Raw genomic sequence first — 9615 nt, forward strand, 5'->3', positions numbered from 1 at the left:
TTTACGACTTTATGTCGCTTTTGGAACACCCACAGCATTCACACAACCAATATAATCTAAGAGGGCTTATGATTCTTTGTCTGACGCTGCTTCTCACGTGCCTTCACATAGCAGGTAAACGACCTATGTTAGTCAAGAGACTCAACTTAGGGCTAGACTTTTCTGGGATCCGCTGAAAATCCATGAATGAACGGATGAAGGAACCAGCAAACAGCTGAGCAGCCAGCCGGCCAGCCAGATACACAATCCATCCATCCATCCATCCATCCATCCATCCATCCAACCAACCAACCAACATCTCAGAAGCTTTCAAGGCCCAGGCCTATAAAGGATCATGGGTCATTACAAAACTGAAAACAACATCAGTATCTGTTTCGCCAGGGTGGCCCTAGGAGATTCCACAGGAGCTTATAGAGTTGTCCCCAAAATGTAGCTCCTTTAATATTGAGAAGTTTTCACTCTCTCACGGAGGTAATTCGTGGATAAAAAGGAATATAAAAACTTGGCTGGTCTGGAGAGGGAAAATAATAACATATTTTTTTCTTCTCCGTTCACAATCCCTTGCCGTGATTAGACTACCAACGCAAGGAAATCTCTTCATTTTAACAGAGACAAGAGCCGAGTCTTAATGCTATACCAGTGTACTAGTAAAGCTCACTTCTCCCAATCTCAGTCTGTCCTGAGCATGCATACAATTCCTTTTCAAAAAAATCCGCTTCCAGGACGCCTGGGTGTTTCAGTGGTTGAACCTCTGCCTTTGGCTCATGGTGTGATCCCGGGGGGGCCAGGGATCCAGTCCCACAGTGGGCTCCCTGCGTGGATCCCACTTCTCTCTCCTCCCGTGTCTCTGCACCTCTGTCTCTGTGTCTCTCTCTGTGAGTCTCTCACGAATACATAAATAAAAACTTTAAAGAAATTCCCTAGTTGTTTCCTTCAGAAACCCCTTCTACAATGGTCTTTTTTGTTCAGATTCAGCCTTAAGTGTTCTTTGTCTAAAGAAGCAGGCTCTGGGATGCCTGGTGGCTGGTCGTCATTTGAGCATCTGGCTTTGGCTCAGGACGTGATCCCGGACTCCTGGGATCGGGTCCCATACCAGGCTCCTTGCATGGAGCCTTCTTTTCCCTCTCTCTGCCTCCCTCTGTCCCTCCCTCCCTCCCTCCCTCCCTCCCTCCCTCCCTATTAAGTAAATAAAATCTTTTTTTTTTTTTAAGATTTTATTTATTTATTCTTGAGAGATAGAAGGAGAGACAGAGCCAGAGACACAGGCAGAGGGAGAAGCAGGCTCCATGCACCGGGAGCCCGACGTGGGATTCGATCCCGGGTCTCCAGGATCGCGCCCTGGGCCAAAGGCAGGCGCCAAACCGCTGCGCCACCCAGGGATCCCAAGTAAATAAAATCTTAATAAAAAAAAAAAAAAAAAAAAAAAAAAAAGCCAGGCTCATTATTTCAGGACAGAATTATTTTCTTTTCCCTCACCAAAACATGTATTCTCACGCCTTGTACGTTTCCTACACGTCTCCTACTTGTCACACACGGAGTTGTTTTCCTTATCGTTCTCCAGTAGTCTCCATTCCATTGGCAGGCTTTTGCAAAATTGTAATATATTAGCTTTCTTTCAGAGAGAGAGCGCACTGTGTGAAGTGGGGAAGGGGGAGGAGGAGGAGGGAGAGGGAGAGAGTGCGAGACCGACCGAGCATCTTTCCTTTTTTAAACTATTTTGTTTCTTTATTCCCGTGTGAGAGAGAGAGACAGAGACAGAGACAGAGACATGGGCAGAAGCAGGTCCCCGCAAGGAGACAGATGCAGGAAAGGATCCCGGACCGGCATGATCGGGCCCTGAGATGAAGGCAGACGCTTAACCGCTGAGAAACCGGGGGTCCCGAACGAACGAACGGACACGGACGGACGGACGGACGGACGGATGAACGAACGGACGGACGGACGGACAGACGGATGGACGGACGGACGAACGAACGAACGAACGAACGAACAGAACTTCATCCCAGATCGTGGGAACTTGTGAAATATTGTCACTCGTCCTTATCTCTCCGAGCTGTCCTGTTCCCGATTTTTACCCGCGCCGGCCTTTGAACTCCTAAGCTACAGTTCCTTTACAAAGGGATGTCAGCAATATAGCATCCGGAGGTAGAGGAAACCTCTCCCTCGTAGAACCCATAGGGACACGTAGACACAGACGAGATGCCAACAAAGTATATAGCCTTGGTCTCACTCCTATCTGTGGAGAGGTCACGAAAGACCCGATGTTCTGATCTCCCCGCTGGCTGGGTGACAACAACTCCAGTGGCCAGCGAGCGTGACCGCGTCCGGACCCCATCCATCCTTTGGTTTCCATTTCGAAAGAGAAGAGGCCGGTTTCCTGCAAAGATACCCAAAGCCGCAGCAACAACCCAACCCGAAGAAGACCAGAGCGTCTGTCTCCCCGAGCCAGCCGAGCACTGGTTCCTCACCAACAGTCGGGACATTACTGATGGAGCCAGAGGGATTTTTAGGTTAGGTTCTGGTCCCTGGGCTGGCCTCATTGCCAGCTTTCTCTAATCGCGGAGAGCATAGCATTCAGGCATGAGCAAAGCACCCCATTCACCCGGTTTGGGCCATCTGAGCCTCAGGTTCCCCTTCCACGTGTCCCAGGTCAGTGAGCACTTGCAAGTAAGTATAGGCCCCCTAAGCAGCCCAGGGGTAGCCTGCCAGAGTTTCCTGTGTGTGTGTGCGTGTGTGTGTGTGTGTGTGTGTGTGTGTGTGTGTCTCGTGTGCTCAACCTTCGCTGCAGGGTTCTCTAGGGTCTGGTTCGGTTCGCCCCGCTTTTCTGCGTGCGCGTGCACGTGCGTGTGCATGCTCCATAAGGAGCTGGGGCGTCCTCGGGAGGAGGGACGCCGTAGAGAGTGGACAGTTTATTCTCTGATCTTGGTACGGGCAAGGCTGTAGGGCTTGAACTCTGTGGGAACCAGGAAGGTTTTCTTCCGTTTTCTCATCGTCAGTTTTGGCAGGTTGCCTTTTAGTGATCGATCGATCCGATCGAAACAAAACAAAACAAAACAAAACAAAACAAAACAACACAACTTTTTTTTTTTTCCTTTTTGTAAAGATTCTGTTTATTTTCTCCTGAGACACAGTGAGTGAGAGAGTCGGACACACAGGCAGAGGGAGAAGCAGGCTCCATGCTTGGAACCCGACGTGGGACTCTGATGCCGGGCCTCCAGGATCAGGCCCCGGGCTGAAGGCGGCGCTCAACCGCCGAGCCACCCGGGCTGCCCACCTTTTTCTTTTTCTTTTTTTCTTTTAATTTTTTTTTTTCCAGAAGATTTTAGGTGTATGCGATGTTTACACCCAGGTTAGGGCTCATCCTCGCAACCGAGAAATATAGAGTCCCACACTCCCCCGACAGTGCCAGCCAGCAGTCACGCACCCCTTCATCGATTTCATTTGTTCATTTGCTTGCTTGCTTGCTTGCTTGCTTGCTTGCTTCCTGGCTTGCTTATGTATACATTCATTCAGCCGGTCAGTCGGTCAGCCGATCAGTTCAGTCAGTCAGTCAGTCAGTCAGTCCTTTTAATGAATCATTCATTCTTTCCTGTTTTAGAGGTGTTCTTTATTTATCCATGAGAGACACACAGAGACAGGCATTGACAGACTGCAGAGAGAAGCAGGCTCCCCGCGGGGAGCCCCAAGTGGGAGCCGGGGCCCCAGGACCCCAGGATGATGACCTGACCCCAAGGCAGATGCTGAACACGGAGCTACCCAGGCGTCCCCGTTGCTTGACTTTTCAGGGGAGGCAGACAGGCAACGTGCATTCAGTGGCACGGAAATAGAGCCCAACTAGTGCTGAGTTTTCTGTGAGCCGTTTGGCCCTGGGTCAGTGTGAAAGCCACTGGAGCAGGGCCCAGAAACGTTCAAGGCCGAGAATTTCCTTCCTCCATAATCATTTCACAGACGCTTAATTGAAAGTGGTATCTACCTATCGTATGGCAAACGTCTTTCTCTGTTTGGGTTCTAGCCAAGACCCAGAGAGTCGAAGCCCCCAACCTCACGGACTGAAAGTCGCCAGTTGGATGCAGAGATAGTTAGGCAGGCAGGCAGGCAGGCAGGCAGGCAGAGCCGGAAAGGCAGGCGCCACACCGGTGAGTCCAGGTGTGAGGAATGTGGGATCGCAGGGCAGCTGGGTCGCAGCCTGGTCCGGATCCGCCCGGGGTCAGTAGCGTTTCCTGACACAGGACGGCAGGACGGGGCGCCAAAGAGGGGCCTTGGGGTGGCTTTCCTCCTCCGCCTCCTTGGGATGGGGACATCTGCCCCACTCGGGGCATGCCCCCCACCCGCCCACGCGCCCACCCCCACACGCTGGCCACCGGTCGGTCCCGCAGGCGCCTGCCTTCCGAACCACCCAGGCTGCACCGGTTCCATGTCCGGTTCCGGTTCCGGCCCAGGCTCCGGCCCCAGGCAAGGGCGCACTTGCAAATATCATCCATGGGAGGCTTCCTGCTGCCCTCACTCCTACAGATCCGGGACACCGGAGGGTGGGGGGGGGGTGGGAGCGGTTCCCAGATGGGATGTAGAAATGTCCGCCAACCGAAACCCGTCCTTCCCGCGTCATCTCCCCACGACGTGACGCGACACCCTGTGCGGTGTGTGGAGAGAGACCCTTTGTCTCGCCGCCACCGCTACAGCAACCGAGGACAGTCCTCAAACAGGAGCACGGTCCCATGAGCATCGGTCCCATCTGAACCTATTCCCTAGTTGGGGATCCTAGGGTGTGTCTAGGGATAGACCTGGAGCACGAGGTCCTGTGTGTGGGAACCAGATGAACGAACGCGCAAGACCGTGGGTGGCGGTGGGAAGGAAGAGGTGCGGACGAGGTGTGCCCGGGTGGCATACCCGCGTTTGAGCGGCTGCCTTCCACTCGGCTCCCGGCATCATCACAGCGTTTTGGGGATCCAGCACCGCACCGGGCTCCCCGCGTGGAGCCTGCTTCTCCCTCTGCCTGCCTCCCGGCCTCCTTCTGTGTGTCTCCCTTGAATAAATACAGTTTATTTATTCATTTATTTGTTAAAGATTTTATGTATGTATGTATGTATGTATGTATGTATTTATTTATTTATTCGAGAGAGAGAGAGAGAGAGAGAGAGAGAGAGAGAGGCAGAGATCCCATGCCCGATCAATACAGTTTAAGAAATTAAACTTAAGGGATCCCTGGGTGGCGCAGCGGTTTGGCGCAGCGGTTTGGCGCCGCCTGCAGCCTGTGGTGTGATCCTGGAGACCCGGGATCCAGTCCCACATCGGGCTCCCTGCATGGAGCCTGCTTCTCCCTCTGTCTGTGTCTCTGCCTCTCTGCCTCTCTCCCTCTCTCCCTCTCTCTCTCTCTCTCTCTCTCTCTCTCCCTGACTAAAAAAAAAAATCCTTAAAAATAATGAATGAATGAATGAATGAATGAATAATAAATGAATGAATAAATAAATAAATAGATAAATAAATAGATAAATAAATAAATAAAATTTTAAAAATTAAAAAAAAGAGAGTTAAAAAATGGAATGGACAGATAACTTGGCGAGGAGGATGTGTGAAGGTATGTAATGCCGCTGAGCGACTCTAGGCTTAGAAAGGGTTACAAGGTTCCACCGTAGGTGACGCCTGTCTTTTGGACCACAACCGAAACACAAAACAAGACCCCCTGTCCCTGGCTCAGAGTAAGGGAGTTCCTGGGTCAGGCTGGAGGGGGTTCCTGTGGTCCGCAGAGTGCAGAACCCCGGTTCAGCCATCTGGACTCTTTTCTTCCTGTCCTCGGAGACAGGCGTGGTCGCAGACGGCACACGCCTGTAAAGGCAAGGCCAGAAGGAAGAACTTCAGCATCCCTTTGGCTCTTCTTTTCTGTTCTTCCGGTTGTTGTGGTTCCGGTGTTGTTGAGCCTCAGCATTTCCAAGCACCTTGGAGGGGCAACCTGGGAGGCTCGCTGAGGTTAAGCAGCTGACTCTCGGTTTCGTCCGCCAGGAGGTGGCACTCTTGACTCGCCCAGTGAGGCCGTGGCGACCTCTGGAAGGAAGGTATCAGGCTCAGGGTTTCCGAGGGGCTCCGCTGGCTCCCCGAGAAGTGGATCTGAGTGTCTCCAGGCTGTCTGATCCTATCTGAGTCTTAGGATGCGATTCCAGGGGCCCGTGGCCCGCTCGGTCAGTAGAGAGCACGGCTCTTGACCTCCAGGTCCTGAGTGCGAGCCCTACCTTGGGAGTAGAGATCACTTTGACAAATGGACCCCGGGGGGGGGGGGGGGGGGGCGGGGGGGGAGAGGGGAGGGGAGGGGGGAGGGGAGGGAGGAGGGGAGGGCGGCGTGGGGACTGGGGGAGGTCGAAAGAAAGAGAAACAGACGCCATTCTACTCAGGGAAGGCCTTGGTGATACAGGGGATCCTTCCAACGGTGTCTGGTTACAATGAGAACGGATTCCCACCGACCTTCTGAAGAGGATTTAACAATCGCCAAAAAAAAAAAAAGGAAGATGACTCACTGAGAGTTTCTGAACTCTGTTCAGGGTTTCGTGGAGCTCATTCAGTTCCACGTTGTTCCTTTCTGTTCGGCTTCCATGCAGCTTTTTCATTAGTTCCGGCAACTCCTACTGTATGTAGTTGGACGATCTCAGGATGACCAGACACCGGGATCCGTCCAGAGTGCTTTCCGCGAATCTTCTGAAAGGCGGACCGTATCGTTGCAAGACCTTCCGAACAACACCTGCACGTGACAGGGAGGTCACCCACGGACGGACGTGCCTAAAGACCCGATGAGAATTCATTATAATGCAGTCGAGAGGAAAATCCGACCAGTTTCTGTCACACACACACACACACACACACACACACACTCACACACAACACACGCAGGCACGCACGCAGAGCATTTAACCAGTTCGAATGTGGAGTGATGGCACTCTACCAGGACACGTTACAAGTTTAGGAATTTCATTTCGTGTTTGGAACACCGGCAGCATTCACCCACGCAATATAATCTAAGAGGGCTTATGATTCTTTGTCTGACAGTGCTTCTCACGGTCCTTCCCATAACAGGTAAACGACCTATAGTAGTCAAGAGACTCTATTTAGGGTTTGGCATTCTGGGATCCGCTGAGAATCCACGAACGGATGAAGGAACCAGTAGACAGACAGCCAGGCAGCCAACCAGCCAACCAAAAACATCTCAGAAGTTTTCAAGGCACATGCCTACAAAGGATCACGGATCATAACAAAACGGAAATCTTCATTGTCTCTTTCGCCAAGGTGGCCCCTAGGAGATTCTACAGGTGCTCTTAGAGTTGTCCCCCAAAATGAAGCTCCTTTAACGTGGAGAAGTGTTCACTCTTACGTAGGGGAAGACCGGATAAAAACGAATCCAAAAAATAAAATAAATAAGTAAATAACAGAAAAAGTTAAACAACAACAACAACAACAACAACAACCACCAAAAAAAAAAAAAAAAAAAAAAGGAATCTAAAAACCTTGCTGTTCTGGGCAGGTAAAGGGAGAAACACACACACACACACACACACACACACACACCCAAAAACAAACAAACAAAAAAACCCCAACCAAACCAAACCAAACCAAACCAAGCCAAGCCAAGCCAAACAAACAAACAAACAAAAAAGCACATTGTCTTTGTCTTTTCTTCTCTGTTCACACTCTTATCAAGAGTAGACTACCAATGCAAGAGAATCTCGTCATTTTAGCAGAGAGAAGAGCCAAATCTCAGTTGTACACCAGTATACTAGTAAAACCCACTTCTCCCAATCTCAGTCCGTCCTGACCACGCCTACAATTACTTTTCAAAGAGTCTGCTTCTGGGACGCCTTGGGTGGCTCAGCGGTGGTGGAAGGTCTGCCTTTGGCTCAGGGCCTGATCCCAGGGGTCCTGGGATCCAGACCCGCATCGGGCTCCCCAGTGGAGCCTACTTCTTCCCCTGCCTGTGTCTCTCTCTCTCTCTCTCTCTCTCTCTCTCTCTCCCTGTCTCTCTCTCTTTCTCTGTCTCTGTCTCGCTTTCTCCGTCTCTGTCTCTCTTTATCTCTCTGTCTCTCTCTGTCTGTCTCTCTTTATCTCTCTGCCTCTCTTTTCTCTGCCTGTCTCTCTCTGTGTCTCTCTCCCCTTCTCTCTGTCTGTCTCTCTTCCTTTCTCTCTCTCTCTCTCTCTCTGTCTCTCTCTATCTCTCTGTCTGTCTCTGTCTCTCTTTGTCTGTCTCTGTCTCTCTCTTTCTCTCTCTGTCTCTCTCTCTCTCTCTCCCATGAATACATAAGTAAAATCCAAAAAAAAAAAAAAAGAAAAGAAAACCAAAAACAAATCTCAAAAATCTCCTTCAGAAATCCCTTCTATAATTTCTTTTTCCGTTCCGTCAGTCTTTTTTTTTTTTTTTAATTATTTATTTTTGATAGTCATACAGAGAGAGATACAGAGAGAGAGAGAGAGAGAGAGGCAGAGACACAGGGCAGAGGGAGAAGCAGGCTCCATGCACCAGGAGCCCGACGTGGGATTCCGATCCCGGGCCTCCAGGATCGCGCCCTGGGCCAAAGGCAGGCGCCCAAACCGCTGCGCCACCCAGGGATCCCCCGTTCCGTGAGTCTTAAGTGTTCTTTCTCTAAATAGCTGGGCTTTGGGACGTCCCGTGTGCCTCAGCCTTTGATCGTCTGGCTTGGGCTCAGGACGTGATCCCAGACTCCTGGGACTGAGTCCCATATCAGGGTCCTCGCATGGAGCCTGCTTCCCTTGTGTCTGCCTGTCCCTGTGTCTCTCATCTCATGAATAAGTAAATAAAATCTTAAAAAAAAAAAAAAAAAAAAAAAAAGCCAGAGTCATTTCAGGACAGATTCATTTTCTTTAACCACCACCACCACCACCACCACCACCACCACCACCCGCATTTTCTACATGTCTCCTACTATCTCACACACAGAGGTTGTTTTCCTTGTCGTTAACCAGTAGTCTCGATTCCATGTGGCAGATTTTTAAAAATTGTACTTATTTTACACTTTTTGAGCGAGGAGCGAGGAGCGAGGAGAGAGGAGAGAGAGAGAGAGAGAGAGAGAGAGAGCACTTTGTGAAGGGGGGAAGGGAGAGACAGAGACAGAGACAGAGCATAGCAGAAGCAGGCTCCCCACAGGGAGCCAGATGTGGAAAATGGGTCCGGACTCGGACACTCCCCCCCACCCCCCCCCCCCCCCCCCCCGCCGCCCCAGAATTGGGCCCTGACCCAAAGGCCGATGCTCAACCCCTCAACCACTGAGCCACCCAGGCGGCAGACTGTTAACTCCTAGAAACCTCAGTCTCTGGTGAAAAGCCAGTAGGAACCACGGGCACATTGCCTATCATACCAGAAATCCTTAGATTGTCAAATGGATGAATACATGTGATAGTTTTTAGAAACACGTGTGTGTGTGTGTGTGTGTGTGTGTGTGTGTGTGTGTGTGGTATGCGTATGTATTGTTGGGCTGCTGAGAGACAGGGGCACCCAAAATGGCGGACATCTCAAACTGGGTCAAAATGGCTGATCTTCCCGTCAAAGCAGCAGCCCTGACCACCACATCATCTCCAGTAAGTCGAAGCCTAGATGGGAACCGAAACTTTCCATCCAGGACT

This window comes from Vulpes vulpes, unplaced genomic scaffold (assembly GCF_048418805.1).
Source record: "Vulpes vulpes isolate BD-2025 unplaced genomic scaffold, VulVul3 Bu000000692, whole genome shotgun sequence".
Taxonomy (NCBI): Eukaryota; Metazoa; Chordata; class Mammalia; order Carnivora; family Canidae; genus Vulpes; species Vulpes vulpes.